This window comes from Oncorhynchus mykiss, chromosome 22 (assembly GCF_057628025.1).
Source record: "Oncorhynchus mykiss isolate SJ-2025 chromosome 22, ASM5762802v1, whole genome shotgun sequence".
Taxonomy (NCBI): domain Eukaryota; kingdom Metazoa; phylum Chordata; class Actinopteri; order Salmoniformes; family Salmonidae; genus Oncorhynchus; species Oncorhynchus mykiss.
Window position 1 is genome coordinate 15,412,856 of NC_143043.1, and position 21,720 is coordinate 15,434,575.

Genomic DNA, 21,720 nt, shown 5'->3' on the forward strand with positions numbered 1-21,720 from the left:
ATGCCGTCTGTCTGTATTTATGTCTGAAATAGATGGAGTTTATGAACATGTGGATCTCTACAGGACATCACACTATGCAAGACTTGTGGTTACAATATGGTCTGTCAATGTTAATATAAGCATTGAGACAATTACATATTCGTGTGTAGTTGCTAGGAAAAAAGTAATGTGTTTCTCTATGTTGTGTGTCTGCAAATGTATTTTCATTGTCTGAGTATGTTTATGTCCAGGCCAATATTTCTATATACTGTTAGAATGCAGCAGTATCTCTGTACATGTCAGTAGACGCGCACACACACACACACACACACACACACACACACACACACACACACACACACACACACACACACACACACACACACACACACACACAATTGTATAGGTGTGGTCCTCTGCTCTGCTCCCTGTACAGGGTGGTCCATTGTGTGTTAGCTAGGGGTGATGATGTCAAAGCGGGGCTGTGATTAAGGGGGCCTCTCGGCTCCTAGCGGGGGACACTGGTTCTCTGGAATAGGCCCAACAGCTCAACAGCCTAGTGCAGACCAGACCAGCCACTGCCCTGCCTGGGCCAAGTCTAAACTAGGGGCTGGAGTATTCCAAACCCAGCCACTGTCCTCCATCTAGCTACATATGTCACCATTGCTACTGCCTAGGACCCGAACACCAAACAGATTCCTGTGTCGAGGTCAAAATCTCCATAAATCAGCAACTGGTCAAGGTTAATAACAGCACATCCTGGATTACTGTGCTGTGTGCAACATATCACAATCCATTCACTAGTCTAGGCCTATATAACTGTGCAATAGCCATGCTCTCTGGCAAACTCTTACTTTACAGTATATCATTCAAATGTTCTTATGCTTGTGTGGGGTTTCCCTTAAATGTTGATCCAAAAACTGTAACAGAGGAGGATGACTCTGTTGATGGGGGGGGGGGGGCCAGACAAACAAAGCGAGAAACCAAATCAAGCCTCCAATCGTCCCTCGTCCCTCTGTCACGGTGGTCCGTCATCATCTTCTCTGCGCGTAACGCTCTGATTGCCAAAAGTTAAGATGTTTTTCATTTAAAGTTTCCTTTACATCTCTTCTCTTTCAAGCCGGGGACCACAGAGGGCTGTGGAGGGGCGACGAGGCATTGCGATGCTTCAATATGGTTTTAACTCAAGGAAGGTTTCTGGTTCATCATAGGGGAAGAGGCTGAAGCTCTGTGTGCATCTGTCATTTATTAATTTTATTTGTCACATACGTCGAATACAGGTGTAGACCATACTGTGAAATGCTTACTTCCAAACCCTTAACCGACAATGCAGTTCAAGAAAGAGATGTTTACTCTTGTTTACTAAATATATATATTTTTTAAATTAACAAACATTTCACAATAAAATAACAATAATGAGGATATATAAAGGGGTGCTGGTACCGAGTCAATGTGTGAGGGTACAGGTTAGTTCAGGTAATTTGTACATGTAGGTAGGGGTAAAATGACTATGCATAGAGTGTGGAGTGTGATTGAGATTGCATTATCTGTGGATCTGTTGGGGCGGTATGCAAATTGGAGTGGGTCAAGAGTTCCGGGACGATGCTGTTGATGACCAGCCTTTCAAAGCATTTCATGGCTACCGACGTGAGTGCTACGGTTTGGCAGTCATTTAGTCATTGGATGAATCCCGGAACATATTCCAGTCTGTGCTACCAAAACAGTCCCGTAGCGTAGCATCCATTTCCTAACACAGTATTCCCAGCCCATTCCCAGTGTTCATTACCTCTGTACTGTAGCACAGGACGAACATAGAAACAATGCGGCCCAATTCTGATTCTCTCCCTGAAGTGTGCTCTCCTTGAATTGGATTGGTGTGGACTGGTGTAAATGGTGTGTCATATTTCTACTGATACCCAGATCTGTACACACACGTTTCAGTTTTTTTTGCACAGTACAGCTCTCTGTATGATTCACTGTGGGGACTTTTTCGCTAAGCCCTGGGTGGTGGTGACCTGTGCTGTTGCCATGACAATGAGCTAGTTGTTTTGCTGTAGACAACACCTTCTCAGCCCTGAAACTAACCCTGTGTCTTTGTTTACAAACACCGCTGGCCATTCCCTCCTTTTCACCTAAATGTGCCTCAGCCAGTTTGTCTGCTGATTGTACACATGTACGGCCCAGCCCTTCATTGTGTCAATGTACTGATGGATCAGTTTTTAGTGGATGTGTTTAGTGGATGTGTTTAGTAGATGTGTTTAGTGGATGTGTTTAGTAGATGTGTTTAGTGGATGTGTTTAGTAGATGTGTTTAGTGGATGTGTTTAGTAGATGTGTTTAGTGGATGTGTTTAGTAGATGTGTTTAGTGGATGTGTTTAGTAGATGTGTTTAGTGGATGTGTTTAGTAGATGTGTTTAGTGGATGTGTTTAGTGGATGTGTTTAGTGGATGTGTTTAGTAGATGTGTTTAGTAGATGTGTTTAGTAGATGTGTTTAGTGGATGTGTTTAGTGGATGTGTTTAGTAGATGTGTTTAGTGGATGTGTTTAGTGGATGTGTTTAGTGGATGTGTTTAGTAGATGTGTTTAGTAGATGTGTTTAGTGGATGTGTTTAGTAGATGTGTTTAGTGGATGTGTTTAGTGGATGTGTTTAGTGGATGTGTTTAGTAGATGTGTTTAGTGGATGTGTTTAGTGGATGTGTTTAGTAGATGTGTTTAGTGGATGTGTTTAGTGGATGTGTTTAGTAGATGTGTTTAGTAGATGTGTTTAGTGGATGTGTTTAGTAGATGTGTTTAGTGGATGTGTTTAGTAGATGTGTTTAGTGGATGTGTTTAGTGGATGTGTTTAGTAGATGTGTTTAGTGGATGTGTTTAGTGGATGTGTTTAGTAGATGTGTTTAGTGGATGTGTTTAGTGGATGTGTTTAGTGGATGTGTTTAGTAGATGTGTTTAGTGGATGTGTTTAGTGGATGTGTTTAGTGGATGTGTTTAGTGGATGTGTTTAGTAGATGTGTTCAGTGGCGGCAGGGTAGCCTAGTGGTTAGAGCGTTGGACTAGTAACCGGAAGGTTGTGAGTTCAAACCCCCGAGCTGACAAGGTACATCTGTCGTTCTGCCCCTGAACAGGCAGTTAACCCACTGTTCCCAGGCCGTCATTGAAAATAAGAATTTGTTCTTAACTGACTTGCCTGGTTAAATAAAGGTAAAATAAAAAAAAATTAGTAGATGTGTTTAGTAGATGTGTTTAGTGGATGTGTTTAGTAGATGTGTTTAGTGGATGTGTTTAGTGGATGTTACAGAGAGGAGGAATAAGAGAAAATACTTTTCTGATGTTCTTGTTCCTCACTACTCTCATCCCACATTCCTCCCACTCATTTCTTTCTCTCATTTGCCCTTCTTTCTTTTTCCTTTCTGTCACTTTTAAACTTGGCTATTTTGCTTCCTCTTTTCTCTGTTATATGGAAACACGTTTCATGTTAAAGTCACATTCTCCCCTCTCGTGTCTCTCAGCTGTTAATCATATGACTTCAGTCAGGCTCACAACTGTTTGACATCATGGAATTCCTTTTCAGGCTTGCACACCGAGAGTCTCCAGTAATTGGCTAGGATCAAGTGAATATCCTTCTGATACTAACATTATTGTACAGTCAACGTGAAGTGTCCCCTGTTCTGGCTCCCATTAGCGAGCGGCAAAGCCTTCTGCTGGCGACATGGTGGCTTTAATCAGTGGGAGTCTCTCTGTGTCGCTAACGCTAACATTAGCTGCTAATACTAACCACTAACAGAGCTCTCATCTCTTCTGAGTGAGGAAAGAGTTACGGAACAGATTCCCCTTTCATTACACATCTATGACACCCCTGCTTCACCTTTATGTGTGTGTATTTGTGTGTGTGTGTGTGTGTGTGTGTGTGTAGGATACCCTCTCTGTGGTTGAGAGGGAAGTAAACTAAAGCAGGTGCTTTTACACCTCTAGACCTTTGGTTAAAGATAGTTTGCCTAATTACATTTTATGTGACAAAACAAGCAATGCATAGTGTAGCTAATCATTGTACCATCTAAACCACTGTGAAATATATTTTCAATAACCTAAAATATGATATTTTCAGCTGTTTGAAGCAGGTGTACAAAACCCAAAGTAAAAGCTTAAGAACGGGAAGCATAGAAATAGTGCACATAGAAAAGATCTGCCACTTCTTAAACTTGCTGTCAATGAGAATGACAGATCTATAACTCTCATTTCTATGGTCATTTGGTCAGCTTCCCTGAAAAGTCACATATTGCAGCTTTAAAGCTCTAGTCTAGGATAACCTCATCACCCTTGTCCTCCTCCAAACTGTCCCTAACTGAACACATTAAGTGCTGAGGATGCTTCAGTCCCAGGCAGGTGTCAATTACACCCTATCAAACACTTGTTAACTTATAGGCCCGGTCATCTCATGCAGTCAGCGCTGGACGTGGACCTATCACTCACCTTGTCGCCATGGCGATGCCTTATTATTATACTCCTTTTCTACCTTTCTCATGGGCATCAGTCTGACATCATTAGAGCCCAGCCAGTCCACCTTAATAGACCCCCACGGAGCGAACAGGCTTTCTCAAGATCAGTGAATCCTTCCTCCATCCTTGTTTTCCCTTCTACCTTTGGTAGACGGCCCCCACCACACCTGCATTCTTCCGCATTAGGATTTGCTTCATTACTAATGCAGGTTCAGATGCAGAGCCACATACTGAGGTACAGTACATACAATGGGGCAAAAAAGTATTTAGTCAGCCACCAATTGTGCAAGTTCTCCCACGTAAAAAGATGAGAGAGGCCTGTAATTTTCATCATAGGTACACTGCAACTATGACAGACAAAATGAGGGAAAAAAAATCACATTGTAGGATTTTTAATGAATTTATTTGCAAATTATGGTGGAAATAAGTATTTGGTCACCTACAAACAAGCAAGATTTCTGGCTCTCACAGACCTGCAACTTCTTCTTTAAGAGGCTCCCCTGTCCTCCACTTGTTACCTGTATTAATGGCACCTGTTTGAACTTGTTATCAGTATAAAAGTCACCTGTCCACAACCTCAAACAGTCACACTCCAAACTCCACTATGGCCAAGACCAAAGAGCTGTCAAAGGACACCAGAAACAAAATTGTAGACCTGCACCAGGCTGGGAAGACTGCATCTGCAATAGGTAAGCAGCTTGGTTTGAAGAAATCAACTGGGAGAAATTATTAGGAAATGGAAGACATACAAGACCACTGATAATCTCCCTCGATCTGGGGCTCCACGCAAGATCTCACCCCGTGGGGTCAAAATGATCACAAGAACGGTGAGCAAAAATCCCAGAACCACACGGGGGGACCTAGTGAATGACCTGCAGAGAGCTGGGACCAAAGTAACAAAGCCTACCATCAGTAACACACTACACCGCCAGGGACTCAAATCCTGCAGTGCCAGACGTGTCCCCCTGCTTAAGCCAGTACATGTCCAGGCCCGTCTGAAGTTTGCTAGAGAGCATTTGGATGATCCAGAAGAAGATTGGGAGAATGTCATATGGTCAGATGAAACCAAAATATAACTTCTTGGTAAAAACTCAACTCGTCGTGTTTGGAGGACAAAGAATGCTGAGTTGCATCCAAAGAACACCATACCTACTGTGAAGTATGATGGTGGAAACATCATGCTTTGGGGCAGTTTTTCTGCAAAGGGACCAGGACGACTGATCCGTGTAAAGGAAAGAATGAATGGGGCCATGTATCATGAGATTTTGAGTGAAAACCTCCTTCCATCAGCAAGGGCATTGAAGATGAAACGTGGCTGGGTCTTTCAGCATGACAATGATCCCAAACACACCGCCCGGGCAACGAAGGAGTGGCTTCGTAAGAAGCATTGCAAGGTCCTGGAGTGGCCTAGCCAGTCTCCAGATCTCAACCCCATAGAAAATCTTTGGAGGGAGTTGAAAGTCAGCAACAGCAAACATCACTGCTCTAGAGGAGATCTGCATGGAGGAATGGGCCAAAATACCAGCAACAGTGTGTGAAAACCTTGTGAAGACTTTGACCTCTGTCATTGCCAACAAAGGGTATATAACACAGTATTGAGATAAACTTTTGTTATTGACCAAATACTTATTTTCCACCATCATTTGCAAATAAATTCATTAAAAATCCTACATTGTGATTTTCTAGAATTTTTTCTCTCATTTTGTCTGTCATAGTTTAAGTGGACCTATATTTTTAAGTGGGAGAACTTGCACAATTGGTGGCTGACTAAATACTTTTTTTGCCCCACTGTACATGGGCACGAACGCACACACGCGTGTGCAAATACACATACTCATACACATACTCATACCAATGGAAGTAGAGACCTTCCACCTGCACACACACACACACACACACACACACACACACACACACACACACACACACACACACACACACACACACACACACACACACACACACACACACACACACACACACACACACACACACACACACACACACACACACACACACCCTTCCTCACCTTCTCACCTCTTCTCCATTGTAAAGACGAGGATCTGTTTCATCAACGTTATAAGTTGGGGATGTTGATGTTATTTCCTAACGCCAAGTGGTGTGTGACTAAATCGAGGTTGAGATTCACATCCGTCTTGGGGTTTGGGGAACAGCAACAAATTACCAAGGTGATTCAATTTCATCGGGCATTGTTTTAATGGCTGGCGAGGGGTTTTGCATATATACATATTAATGGGTGAATTAGCTCTTCTGCCGCCCCGATGAGGACACTTTAATGACAGGTTAGAGCATTGTGACAATGGGAGGGGAAACAGGAGCCAAAACAATAGACACCCCTCTTTAGCCTTTTTACCCACAATCCTCCAGATTGGTGGTCTGTGTTGATCAGAGTGAAGGGCTGGTGATGATGATAAGTGTGCGAGTGAGAGAGAGAGAGTAAATGAGAGAGAGAGAGAGATGTGTGAGAGGAATGTATATGCGCGCCCTATGTGTGTGTGAGAGAGAAACAGAAAGAGCGGGAGGAAGAGCGATGTGTTTGAGGAAGAAGAGGCTAGTGGGGCCGGACAAGACTGAAGCAAAGAGGCTAAGAAAAGGGAGAGAGGAGTAAAGGGTGTGGGAGAGAAAATAATGAGGATGGAGATGATGACAGAGAAAGGGGTGGGGGAAAGAAGTGAAGATGATGGAATGATGGAGCACGAGAGAGAGAAGCGGGGACAAGTGTGAGGTGACAAAGAGGGATGGGGGATGGTTACTACAGTCAAAATCTCGTTTTCTTCCGTAGTGCATGAATTACATCATATTTGTCCTGCGATGGCGCAGGCTAAATCTTCTTTGATTTGTGGTGGAAAACGCACAGCCATGATATTAGATGGCCAATACTTTACAAAGGATAAAAATTGGTTTTGTTCGAACATGTAGTGGTTTGTTAAAATTACACAATCAATTCATGTTTTATGGCAGAATGTGGCGGAATTGTTTCTTGTAGAATTTACTTAACTCTGTGGAACTTGATGTACACTAGGTTTGAATATTTTACAGGTATTTTACAAATGTTCCACTCTGAGAAAAAACACTTTTCTCATGTGTAACCCAGTATTTTGCATCAAAATTGGTAGTGTAATTCAAAAGCATATACTGTACATAGGCCTGTCTGGATTTGATTAGCTCTGTCCGGGGGTATCATCGGATGGGGCCACAGTGTCTCCTGACCCCTCCTGTCTCAGCCTCCAGTATTTATGCTGCAGTAGTTTATGTGTCGGGGGGCTAGGGTCAGTTTGTTATATCTGGAGCACTTCTCCTGTCTCATCCGGTGTCCTGTGTGAATTTAAGTATGCTCTCTCTAATTCTCTCTTTCTCTCTTTCTTTCTCTCTGTCGGAGGACCTGAGCCCTAGGACCATGCCTCAGGACTACCTGGCATGATGACTCCTTCCTGTCCCCAGTCCACCTGGCCGTGCTGCTGCTCCAGTTTCAACTGTTCTTCCGGCGGCTATGGAATCCTGACCTGTTCACCGGACTTGCTACCTGTCCCAGACCTATTATTTGACCATGCTGGTAATTTATAAACATTTGAACATCTTGGCCATGTTCAGTTATAATCTCCACCCGGCACAGCCAGAAGAGGACTGGCCACCCCTCATAGCCTGGTTCCGCTCTAGGTTTCTTCCTAGGTTTTGGCCTTTCTAGGGAGTTTTTCCTAGCCAACGTGCTTCAACACCTGTAATGCTTGCTGTTTGGGGTTTTAGGCTGGGTTTCTGTACAGCACTTTGAGATATCAGCTGATGTACGAAGGGCTTAATAAACACATTTGATTTGATTTTAAAAAATTCAAGCCCGATGCTACCTGAGGCTGATGAGCCATACATTAAATATGTTTAGTGAGCCTTACATTGAAGACATTTTATGAGCCCAAGCAAGCCCAAATGATTGTGCCATTATCCGATCTACAGTATATGCTACTGCACATTACACATGTCATAAAAACATAAAAGCACATAGATGTAGCCAGCTATATGCTTCTCTTGGTAAATAAATGACACAAGCTCCAGTAGGCTCATATTTTTGAGTGCGGACTGTGCTGTATTGTATTATACTGTATTACGTGGACTGGAATTCCCTCCTCGTTCAAACCATGATGTAGTTGGGATATAACATGCAATTCTATCACGTTTTAAAGTGTGACATAGGTGCGGACAGTGTTGAAGAAACAAACGTTTGTTCTTTAAACAGGGGGCAGGGAAACGACAGGGGTCAACAATCCAGAGAGGGTGTAAGGCACCAGAACAGCAGGCGGGTCAGCATCAGGTCAGGCTGAGGTTGGTAACCCAGAGTAAAGGCAAAGTTACAGGACGACAGGCGGGCAGGCTCAGGGTCAGGTCAGGCTGAGGTTGGTAACCCAGAGTAAAGGCAAAGTTACAGGACGACAGGCGGGCAGGCTCAGCGTCAGGTCAGGCTGAGGTTGGTAACCCAGAGTAAAAGCAAAGTTACAGGACGACAGGCGGGCAGGCTCAGGGTCAGGTCAGGCTGAGGTTGGTAACCTAGAGTAAAGGCAAAGTTACAGGACGACAGGCGGGCAGGCTCAGGGTCAGGTCAGGCTGAGGTTGGTAACCTAGAGTAAAGGCAAAGTTACAGGACGACAGGCGGGCAGGCTCAGGGTCAGGTCAGGCTGAGGTTGGTAACCTAGAGTAAAGGCAAAGTTGCAGGACGACAGGCGGGCAGGCTCAGGGTCAGGTCAGGCTGAGATTGGTAACCTAGATTAAAGGCAAAGTTACAGGACGACAGACGGGCAGGCTCAGGGCAAGCAGGAAAGGTCAAAACCAGGAAACTAGAAAACAGGGACCATAGCAAAGACATGAGCAAGGCAAACCGCTGGTAGGTTTGAACGAACAAAACTAACTCACACAGACAGACAGAAAACACAAACCAACTCTCTGGCATCCTCCCCATAGGCTGTCTCCTCGTTGTTGGTGAACAGGCATACCACTGTTGTGTTGTCGGCAAACTTAATGAAGGTGTTGGAGTCGTGCGTGGCCATGCGGTCATGGTTGAACAGGGAGTACAGGATGGGACAGAGCACGCTCCCCTTAGGGGCCCCCGTGTTGAGGATCAGCGTGGCAGATATGTTGTTACCTACCCTTACCACCTAGGGGCGGCCTGTCAGGAATTCCAGGATCCAGTTGCAGAGGGAGGTGTTTAGTCCCAGGATCCTTAGCTTAGTGATAAGCTTTGAAGGCACTATGGTGTTGAACGCTGAGCTGTAGTCAATGAATAGCATCGATGACGTCATCCCCACAGTGACCGTAGCTGTTCCTTTTGTCCAGGTGGGAAAGGGCTGTATGGAGTGCAATATAGATTGCATCAGCTGTGGATCTGTTGGGGCAGTATGCACATTTGAGTGGGTCTAGGGTTTCTGGGATGATGGTGTTAATGTGAGCCATGAGCAGCCTTTCAAAGCACTTCATGGCTACAGATGTGAGTGCTACGGTTCTGTAGTCCTTTAGGAAGGTTACCTTGGTGTTCTTGGGCTGCTTGAAACATGTTGGTATTACAGACTCAGTCAGGGACAGGTTGAAAATGTCAGTGAAGACACTTGCCAGTTGGTCAGCGCATGCTCGGAGTATACATCCGGGTAATCCGTCTGGCCCTGAGGCCTTAAATCTTAGTCCTGTACTGACCCTATGCTTGTTTCATGGTTTGTCGGAGGGCATAGCGGGATTTCTTATAAGCATCCAGTTTATAGTCCCGCTTCTTGAAAGTGGCAGCTCTACCCTTTAGGTCAGTGAGGATGTTGCCTGTAATCCATGGCTTCTGGTTGGGGTATGTACGTACGGTCACTGTGGGGATGACGTCATCGATGCACTTATTGATTAAGCCAGTGACTGATGTGGTGTACTCCTCAAGGCCATCGGAATAATCCTGGAACATATTCCAGTCGGTGCTAGCAAAACAGTCTGACCACTGGTACATCCTGCTTTAGTTTTTGCTTGTGTCACGAAATGGCTCATAGCCCATAACAAAGAGGGAGACATTGTGGAGATAACGGATGAACAAAAATATATTTATTAACTTAAGTAAACTATAGACAATTAACAATGGTGTGCGTTGTCAGTAATCAGTAGTGTAAGTGAGTTGTTGCTTGCATAGATGGTGATTATGAGGATTGTTGAGAGGTGCCAAAACAAACAAGCCACAAAATGCCACAACCAAAAATACAGTGTGTCTGCGTGAAGAGAGTCTCCTCAATGAATGGGGGAAAGGTATATTTATCCGTGGGACACACCTGAGCCCAGATATGTCCCATTTCGCTGACGACCCTTTGTACGCATCTCTGTGTGTGGAGTAAAGGTGGTCTAGAGATTTTTATCCTCTTTTTGGACATGTAACATGCTGGTTGAAATGAGATAAAACAGATTTACATTTCCCTGCATTAAAGTCCCCGGCCACTAGGAGCGCCGTCTCTGGATGAGGATTTTCTTGCTTGCTTATTGCTTTATGCAGCTCGTTGAGTGTCGTCTTATTGCCAGCATCGGTTTGTGGTGGTAAAAAGACAGCTACGAAAAAATATGGATGTAAACTCTCTCGGTAAAAAGTGTGGTCTACAGCTTATCATGAGATACTCTACCTCGGGCGAGCAAAACCCTGAGACTTTCTTAATATTAGATTTTGTGCACCAGCTGTTATTTACAAATGGACACAGACCTCCACCCCTTGTCTGGCTGGAGAAAGCTGTTCTATCTTGCCAATGGAGTGAAAACCCATCCAACTGTATGTTATTCATGTCGGCGTTCAGCCACGACTCGGTGAAACATACGATATTACAGTTTTTAATGTCCGTTGGTAGGATAGTCTTTATCGGAGCTCAGCCATTTTGTTATCCAATGATTGCACATTGGCTAATAGGACTAATGGTAACAGCGGATTACTCACTCGCTGTCAGATCCTAACATGGCACCCCTGCCTACGTCCCCAATATCTCTCTTCTTCATGCGAATGATGGGGATTTGGGCCTTGTCAGGTGTCTGAAGTAAATATTTTGCGTCCAACTCTTTAAAGAGAAAATCTTCGTCCAGTACGAGGTGAGTAATCGCTGTCCTGATATACAGGTGCTCTTTTCAGTCATACCAGGCGGTGGCAGAGACATTATGTACAAAACAAGTTACAAATAACACAAAATAACAGCACAATTGGTTAGGAGCCTGTAAAACGGCAGCCACCTCATCACTTCCTCCAGCAAGCTACTCTAGTCTATCTTTTCAGTTTTTACATTTTTAATACATTAGCAAAAATGTCTAAAAACCCGTTTTAGCTTTGTCCTTGTGGGGTATTGTGTGTAGATTGATGAGAAAAACATATAAATGCAATACATTTTAGAATAATGCTGTAATGTAACAACATGTGGAAAAGTCAAAGGGTCTTAAGAATTTCCAAACACACTGTATATACGTATATATAATACATATGTATTTTGTGAGAGGAAAATTACATATTTACCTGATTTGTTTGATATTTAACAATTATATACTGTACTGAACAATAGTAAGACATTTCTGTTCCACCAATGCTGTGTTTTTATAGTATCAACTCGAGCCTCCTGCAGTTAGTCTGGGCGTATGGCAAAGGACATTGGTTGTACTAGAGATAGCTTGAGATGACAAGTGATTTATGACTTGGTGATAAAAACCTACAGCTGGCATTCCGTAGATAAGATGTGTGGTTTGTGACCCAAGATAGAAAGCGCCTGGAGGAATAAGACAAACCCTAATTTCTCCTCATCATCCTGGCATCTGGGAGACTAAGCCGGGGTGGTTTTAAAATGGCACGAGGTGCAGATAATCATAAGAGGAGCCCAAGATGGCTTATGATGACCCCCGATCTGCATGGGAGTGGTGGAACCAGCAACAACTAAGCATGTTTAGGTCTCCCATAGAAAATCTCTGTTTATCAATTATCAGGGAAGCTCTCGGTCCAACACTCAAGAGTGTGGGGTCAACAGTTTCATTATTGCAATAATTCATCAATGTTAAATAAAGATGATTGTTTGAAGAAATGACGAAGTCTCTCTCACTTGATTAGAATATTCCACGACAATTTACAATAAAAAAATAAGGTGTCCCGCAAAAGCCTGATGGAGATGTGTAAATTAAACATGCATAGGCTATGTAGCATAGGCTATGTTGCAGCAAATGCAGGTCTACCTGTCACAAGAAAAAAAGTTACCATAATGAGATGATAGGTCTACATGCATTGTGAACTGTGCTCCATAATGAGATTGGCTGTATGTCTACACCCTGAGCGTTGATGATTGGTCCTTCAAAGAGCAGAGAAGCCAGATTTAGACATTGCATATAATTTAACATTTCCAATTCACGCCATGCTGTTCATATAAATCATTTCTTATAATTGACTGGTTTCTCTCAGTTATTTATCCAGGAAAAGTGGAGTGGTTTTGGGCATTACATCTCGGTAACCGGACTGCCAGAATTCAACCCTAATGTACACCAGATTCATTAATGTAGAAAAGAACTGTCTGAATTTTGTTTGGTCAAACAGTTTGTCTTTTTTGGGAGGGGGCAGAGCTCATTAGAATAATACCCAGCATGTTTTGCAACCGTACATTTGTATATTTACATTTCAACTTTGGTCATTTAGTTGACGCTTTTATCAAGAGCAACTTCAGTCAGTGCATTCAACTAAGATAGATAAACAACCACATGTAAAAAGTAATATGTTTATGTAATTGATTCCGAGAATGTTGTTGTAGTTTAACTGGTCTGGGTCAAGTAGGACTTCAACAACGGCTGGTTTAAGAACTAACAGAGATGTGCATGGATGAGCAAGAAGCAGATGGGTGCACAAAGATCCCAACTGAAATTGTCACTATACCATTGTTAATTGGAAATCAAACTTTTGAATGTAAAGAAGTACTTTTCTCATTTAGTAGTTAGGATGAATTCAACTCAAAGAGCTAGAACTGACACATTTGATTAATTTGGGAGGCACTTGTTCTAATTGAGTTAAAACATGATTACCTGAATGTATTTTTTCAATCCGACATAATAATTTGTAATGAATATTTCTCAATTCGATAGTGTTTTAATAACACAGTTAAATAAAATAGATCTGCATTAATAATTTAATGTAAAAATGATCTGTTTCCATTACGTGGAACTACTTTCCAAAATGTAATTAAGTAGATCCAAAGATTTTTTGGGGGTGAATATATATTGTACCATCCATTCTTGTTCTTATAGCATTACATAAATCATGGGACCCGTTTCCAGTTCAACCCAATGTTAGGTCGCCTCACTGTCCATGTCAATTTCAACCTTTCTCGTTGACTGTGGTGGGATGATAAGACAACACTACGGGGACACGTTAAGGGAGGCTGTGAGATCAGTGTGTGTACACAGTGCTACTGGGACCCATTGATATGGTTCCGTGTGGCTTGTGTCTGAGCCCTGTGTTTAACAGTGTCAGTATATGGGCTTGCCTGGTTGAGTTACTGCGCTGATCCTGTGCTCTCTCTGTCTCTCTCTCCATTCTACTCACCACCAGAGCAGACCTGCCACTCACTCATATCATCACGCCTAACAAACACACACTCCTGCTGCTGCGATATGCTGGGAAGCCCACATAATGTAGTGAAGTGATTGGTGTGTTCGTGTTTGTGTGTGTGTGTGTGTGTTGTTGTTTGTGCATGCGTGCGTGTGCCGTGTGTGTGGGCGGATGATGAGTATGTCATGTGTGCAAGATGGCAGACAAACAGGCAGACAGACTGACTGACTGATTAGGTTTAATGACATACCAGCCACTCATTGGGGGTTCCTGTCAATCAGCTCAAGGAGCTCTCCCTTTGGCCTGCCCACATGGCTCTATTGTTGCCGTCTCATCAAGCTACCACACCCTTGTAAAAGAGCAAGCGCTGCAAAGTCTAGACCACGTGTCAAACTCATTCCACGAAGGGCAGAGTGTCTGCGGCACTCCATAGAATGAGTTCACACCCCTGGTCTAGAATATTGTTGTGTTTAAATCTTAGGTGTGATCAGAAGGCTGACATGTTCAGAACATTGCAGATATAAATGTGAAATACAGAACTGGCACAATCGCTCTCCATGTCAAGGAATCAAATTTGTTCTAATCTACACAATACATTTCTATCTGAATGATCAATAAGACGGAAAATGCTACCATTTAGCTTAGGTTTCGGTTTGTGTTTAGATGTCTTTAACCATTCCTAGATTTACTCCACTCAGCAGCAGTTCTTCACATCATGACTGTGAGTGTGCTCTAATAAGTAACATCATCTTTCATAGTGACATTTTCACAGACACTTACCCAATATATCTGGCTCTGAATATAGATTTAAATCTCTTCCCAGGGATATACAATATGATCCATTTGTATACGCTCCTATAGGCTACATAAATGTGCATCAGAGAGTAGGAAGAGAGAGAGAAAGACACATTACCGCGATCATAACTCACAACCACAGCAGCTAATGAACTAAAGCCTATTATATCTTATGGTAATGTATGCAGCTGGCAGTGCGGCGTGCTTGTATAGTAGGAGAGGAGAGATGAATGAGTGATGGTGGGGAATACAACAGACAGAGAGACTGGTGGTGGGCAGTGCTGGGGTAACACATGACAAAGTAACATGTTACAGTAATAATATTACTTTCTGCGGTAAAGACTAATATAAAATAGTTACCTTCCCAATGTGAATAATAATATTACAGTTACTGATCAAAGAAATAGGTTGTTACTTTTGTTATCATTCCTTTCCTATTACATATTCCTATCAAATACATATTTGGGATTATTATTCCCTCTCTGTTGGTTCAATATAAAAAATTCCCCCACCCAAACTGTAAATTGTTTTCGTCCTCTCTCCAAATTCAAAATGTCAAGGATACAACTGTCCAATATTAACTGTGCCCAGGCAAGGATCAACTCTCCACTGCTATAAACACAACTCCCAATCTCTTGAATCATCTGCAAAAGCAACACACAAACACAAAACTCGTAGAAAAAAGACCCCCCAGACCTGACCACCGCTGCTGAAAATGACTGTAGGCCTTCCTCATCCAAACAACCCAGGCTCGATTTGGATCGTTCAGGAGGACAGGCTGTAACCCAGAAACTGCTGAACAAGCTTATAGCTTAGTTTGCTGTAAGGAAATGCTGCCCTTATCCATGGTAGAACCTGTCATTATTAGGCTACCTGTGCTGGTGTATAAGCCTACGTTACGTAATGTTGACAGTGTTAACACTGGTTGAAGACGCTCAAAGTTTTGAGGTGTAACGCAAAAGTAATATAACAAGTAATGTAATGAATTACTTTTTCCAGGGAGTAATAAGTAAAATAATGTATTATTGTTGAAAGAAGTAACAAATAATATGTAACATATAACTTTCTTGCAGTAACGACTCCAACAGCGGTGGTGGGTCCCCTTGATGATGTTGCCCCCCTTTAATTGATGAAAGAGAAAAGAGAAACCAAACCATCGCACCAAACTATCCTCCCTCCAACACTCACCCTCTCTCTACACCTCTCTCTGCTCCCTCTGCTCGCCCTCTGTTTGTTTCCTGTGTTTATATTTATATGTCTATTGAGGCAGGGATGAGAGGAACAGCAGGAGGTAGAGTGAGTGAGCGCAGCGAAAAAGGAGAGCAGTGGCGGTGGAGAGGAGAAGAATATGTGGCCTGTGCTGGGAGACTGGGCTGGAAGCAGAGATAACATCACCGCCCAAGTCAAAGACCCAGTCTGTCTCCTGCTCCTCTCAGAAGCACAGCCAACACACAGTGAGATAGAGAGAGAGAGACAGAGAGAGAGAGAGACAGAGAGAGAGAGAGAGAGATGGAGAGAGAGAGAAGAGGGACACTCCTAAATGGTGAGAGAGAAAAGCCGAGTGACAGTTTGCGAGAGAGACAATAGACAGAGACAGAAGTACAACAGGGTGACCTGAGGCAATCAAACACTGCATTCCATCATGAATGAACACTCCATTCTGAGCTCTTCACAGTCAAAGACACTCTACTGTACAAGATTCTGCACTGCCGCTTCATTTCAGTCGTCTGCTCTCAATGTCTTTCAATCTGACCGTCATAATTATGACTCCATCTTGCTTTCTCTGCTCTGTCATCTCTTCCCCTCATAGACAACAAATCAAGATATCATTGTTGAGTTTTGTGCTATCTAGTCTTGCGTCACACCTCCCTTGAAGGAGTGGATCATTTTGTATTGCAAAACCTGTTTGAATGATCCTCTGGCTCCCAGCGGCAAGATGTTGATTGGATATTATATTTCAAGAAACCCTCCCCCACTCTCCCGTTGAAGGGGGTAGTACAAGTTATGATTATCACTGTTTTCAGACCGGGTAGGATCCATTTAGTACAAAGTTGTTCCTCATGCTGGCTAGTTTGCAACATTTGCAGAACAATTTTAAAGTTTAGTGTATCAAGTGTGGTCGTCAGTCTGCGATTTATTGAAATTGGAAGTGGAGTAATCAATGGTAAAAGTAGTTTCTCCACTGATATCAATATTCGAGGATCAGGTTTGTGTTTGGAACTCTCAAGGAATTGCTGCCGCATACCTGGGTCAAAGTGAGATGGAGGACGAGACATTTGCCAAGAGTGAGTACAGGATTGTCTTCAGGACTCCTGAAACATTTGATGGCTCAGAGTAATGGCTACTTCAAACATCATTGTTCCGCGAGCGTCTCACTGGAATGGCTGTCAACGAGGTCCACAGAGGGGGAGGGGAGGGAGATGTGGTTACAGCTACGGTATGTGGGATGGGCGGCATGCCATGTGTTTTTGTGTACGTGTATGTATTAATTGTGTATGTGTGTGCATGTTAATTGTGTATGTGTATGTATTAATTGTGTATGTGTATACATGTTAATTGCCCACACATGATTTGATATGCCCTGGTATTATTTGACCTGTAAAATGAGTGTCTGATGTGTGAAACCTGCGAATTCTTTGATCAGATTTCTGTGCCTTTAGTATATATCACATAAGATAAAATTATGTTGGACCTTCTCTTAAAATGACACTCCTTTCAATTAACACAAAGGACACGCTCTACCTTCAACATGACAATGTTGTCATTGAGCCAGTTTTATTTAGTCCTTTATTATGACAACTAATGCATTTCATAAAATTCTTTTTTTTATCCTATTTCCCCTAAAGTCAGAGAGGCACAGGGGGAGGAGGTGGCTTTCGGAAGTGTTGTGGAATAGTTGGCAAGCTGCCGTCACTCCTACCAGTTCCAGTTCCTGTATTGGCTGTGAAACCTACAGCTTCCAAGGCTACAAGGAAGAGCATAATTAAAATGCACCTGGGAATGAAGCAATGTGTTGAGGTGGTGAAAAGTCCTGACAGGGACAACATCAGACTGGCAGTGAGGAAGGTGTTGTCTGACCCTCTAGAGACGATTTCATAGTTGCTCACAGAGTTGGAGTCAAAGGGTCTTGAGACCCCAAGGACTGTCATATATTGTAAGAGAATTGAAGACTGTTCTTTGCTGTACAACAAGGTTTTTCAGCATTTCGTTGGGGAGAAATCTGTGGATCCAGCAGGAGCAGACGACACACTAGAAAACAGGCTTTTCAACATGTACCACTCAGACACCGAACACATAAAATTGCACATCATCGCAGCCTTGGCAGATGAGTCATCTAATCTCAGAGTTGCAATGGCTACTTCCAGTGGTGGAAAAAGTACCCAATTCTCATACTTGAGTAAAAGTAAAGATACCTAAATAGAAAATGACTGAAAAAATGACTGTAAAAGCGAAAGTAAGTCACCCAGTAAAATATTACTTAATTAATTAAAAGCAGATATTGGGACAGCTGGAAAAGATATCGGGACACCTTGCAATCATGACGCAATAAACCTCTACACATGCAGACTATTGGTTTAGCTCTCTGTAACTTTGTAGCAAGACTTTTACTTAAAACTTTTTAGGGATAGGGGGCAGTATTCGAAAGTTTGGATGACTTAGGTGCCCAAAGTAAACTGCCTGTTTCTCAGGCCCAGAAGCTAGGATATGCAATTGCATGGTAGTTTGATAGTTTCTAAAACTGTTAAAATAATGTCTGTGAGTATAACAGATCTGATTTGGCAGGCGAAACCCAGAGGACAATCCATCCAGGATTTTTTTTGTTGTTGAGGTCATTCGACTTTCCAATGCTTCTCTATGGGAAAGCCTAATTATTAGGAACCAGATTGCAGTTCCTATGGCTTCCACTAGATGTCAACCAACAGTCTTTAGAAATTGGTCAATGTTTTTTGAAATGTTTTAATGCAGAAGTATTCGTATTCTTTCTAAGTGTCACTCAGAAGGACTCTAGTATTTTGGTGCGCGTGAATGACTGGCTGCTCCTTGTTGTTTTTCTCCAGTATTGAAAACAGTTTATTCCGTTTGAAATTGTATCTATTATATATGAGGTTGGATTAGAAACGTTGTTTGAAATGTTTGGACCATGTTTACAGGTTACTTTTTACATTCCTTTGTAAGCATGTTGGGCAAGTTGGAACAGGTGTATTTCTGAATCAACCGTGCCAAATAAACAGACATTTTGGGATATAAAGAAGGACTTTATTGAACATAACGATCATTCATTGTGTAACTGGGACCTCTTGGATTGCAAAAAGATGAAGATCTTCCAAGGTAAGCAATTTATTTGATTGCTATTTCTGACTTTCGTGATGCAACTCCTTGGTTGGAAAATGTTTGTGACGCGATCCGGTGAGGGCACGCACTTGGTTTATCTCCGGTATTGAATATACTATTTTCCGTCTTAAATTTGATCATTTATTTACATATTAGGGTACATGAGGATTGATTAGGAACGTTGTTTGACATGTTTCGACCAAGTTTATTGGTAACGTTTGGGATTCATTTTGTATGCATTTTGAACGAGGGGAAACAGGTGGATTATTGAATGAAGCGCGCCAAATAAACTGACTTTTTTTGGGATATAAAGAAGGACTTTATCGAACAAAAGGACCATTTGTTTTGTAACAGGGACCCTTGCGATTGCAACCAGATGAAGATCTTCAAAGATAAGGGATTTATTTTATCGCTATTTCTGACTTTCGCGATGCCTCTGCTTGGGTGGAAAATGTTTTTAATGCTTTTGTGTGCTGGGCACTGTCAGATAATCGCAAGGTGTGCTTTTGCCGTAAAGCCTTTTTGAAATCTGACACAGCAGCTGGATTAACAAGAAGTTAAGATTTTTTCACTGGATGTTGTCGAGGTGGGTTGCTTGCGGCACGTCTAGCCCAAAGAGGTTTTAATGTCCATTTTAGAATGCTCTTCTAACCAATCAGAAACATGCTGTGGTATAAATTAGATTTAAAAAACTGGGTGGTTCGAGCCCTGAATGCTGATTGGCTTACAGCCATGGTATATCAAATCGAAATTGGATACATTGTAAACGCAGGTCCAACATGGAAAACGCGTAGCTAGCTAGCATTGATTTGTTTTTGCAGAGACATATTTTTTGACCCGGTGAGTGATGAAGATTTGACCTGGTGATTGATGAAGAGTGATGAAGATTAATCTCTCTGGTCCTACTGTTGCAAGTGACGCTATGCTGTCAAATCCTCCCATGTTTCTAGTTTGAGCAGCTGTTTTGAGCATCTGATCATTTTCTACTTGCTTATCATATTGGCAGGTTTGCTAGCAACCAACTATTTATCTAGCTTTTAGCCTAGTGTTTGATATGCAATGCGATCTCCTCGTAATGAACAGTGTTGAGTGTCCTGACGAGAAGGCAAACCTTTCTAGCTATGCCAGGCAAAATCGGGCATTATCAGCCTATTGTTATGCGATGTATCCAAACGAATGTCAATAGAGAACAGCTACTTTATGTATTCATGTTATTCTGGCTGCAGAGGTTGTGACTGTATTAGCTGTAGCTAGCTGGCTAGATGCAGTAGCAAGCAAGGGATAAGAACGTTGCCAGCGAGAAGCATGGCAACAGAACATAAAGAACGAATGACTGGGTTGTGTCTAGGGCTGTGGCGGTCATGACATTTTGACAGTTGGTGATTGTCAAGCAAATAATTGCCGGTCTCATGGTACTTCACCGTTAATTAACATAAACATCTTTAACATCGCCTGCTTTCCATGCATAGCCCACAAGCCACTGATGCAGACCTTTGGAACATTTCCGTTTGAAAAAGTCTAATAAATCCATTTAATATAGCCGACACCATCACAAGGATATTTTCTCCAAACGATTTCCAAGGAAGTGCTCACATGTGGCTAATCTGTGTTGAGCGGTTAACAAAGAAATAGGTATTCTTATATGCTTAATTTAGAGTTATTAATGGAACTTTCGTTGTTCTAAAAACGTTGGGCTATAAGTTTTGATTTTTACCACATTCAAAGGCTGCATGATGCGACTCTAATGATGATTTTTTCCAAAGTCACATGAAAGGCATGAGCTCTGATTTGTTTCTTGTGCATGCTGCACACACTTCATCAGTCTCTCATTCACAATTAGACAAGTACTTGATAATATTCTCACCAGGCCTTTCCAGGCAACATCCCCCTTGTGTGGCCGTAATGTTCCCTAAAAAAATCCATGCCCTTTGCTGCCAAAGTGGCCGTTGTGCCTTCGGGCTGAATACAATAATTATTATTCCCTTCTCCTGGCTGCCAGGCTCCAAAGCACCTCTCACTCACAAGGCTCTCTCGGATATCTAAATTCTTATTAGCCAATGCAAGTCACGTAAGCAGTTCCTTCTCACAGCTAAGAAGTAGGCTACAAATGAAGAGAGACACATTGGGGACACAACTGTGCGCACCTTATCGAAATTCCGAGGCACATATTGAAGATATTAGAAGAACTGTCCACATTTAGCCTACTTTTCTTCAGCAACAAGATGAATAGGCCTAACGAACAGCAAAAGCACTAGCCTATTTTAATCTACTTACTGCCTTCATTTTGATGGACCCCAGGAAGAGTAGCTGCTGCTTTGGCAATAAATACAAATACTATCCCCCATCGTACAAAAGTTAACCTACGCTATTGGTCAAATTGTCTTTCTGTGCAATAAATAAATATTCAAAACATGTGCTGGGACAGTTGTGGGATGCAATAGATCCCAAATTAAATCCCAAACCACTCGCATGAACCTTTAAAACCAACCAGGCTGATGCAACAGATCAGAACGTTTATCTTAAAATGTTGATAAACTATTAGGTTA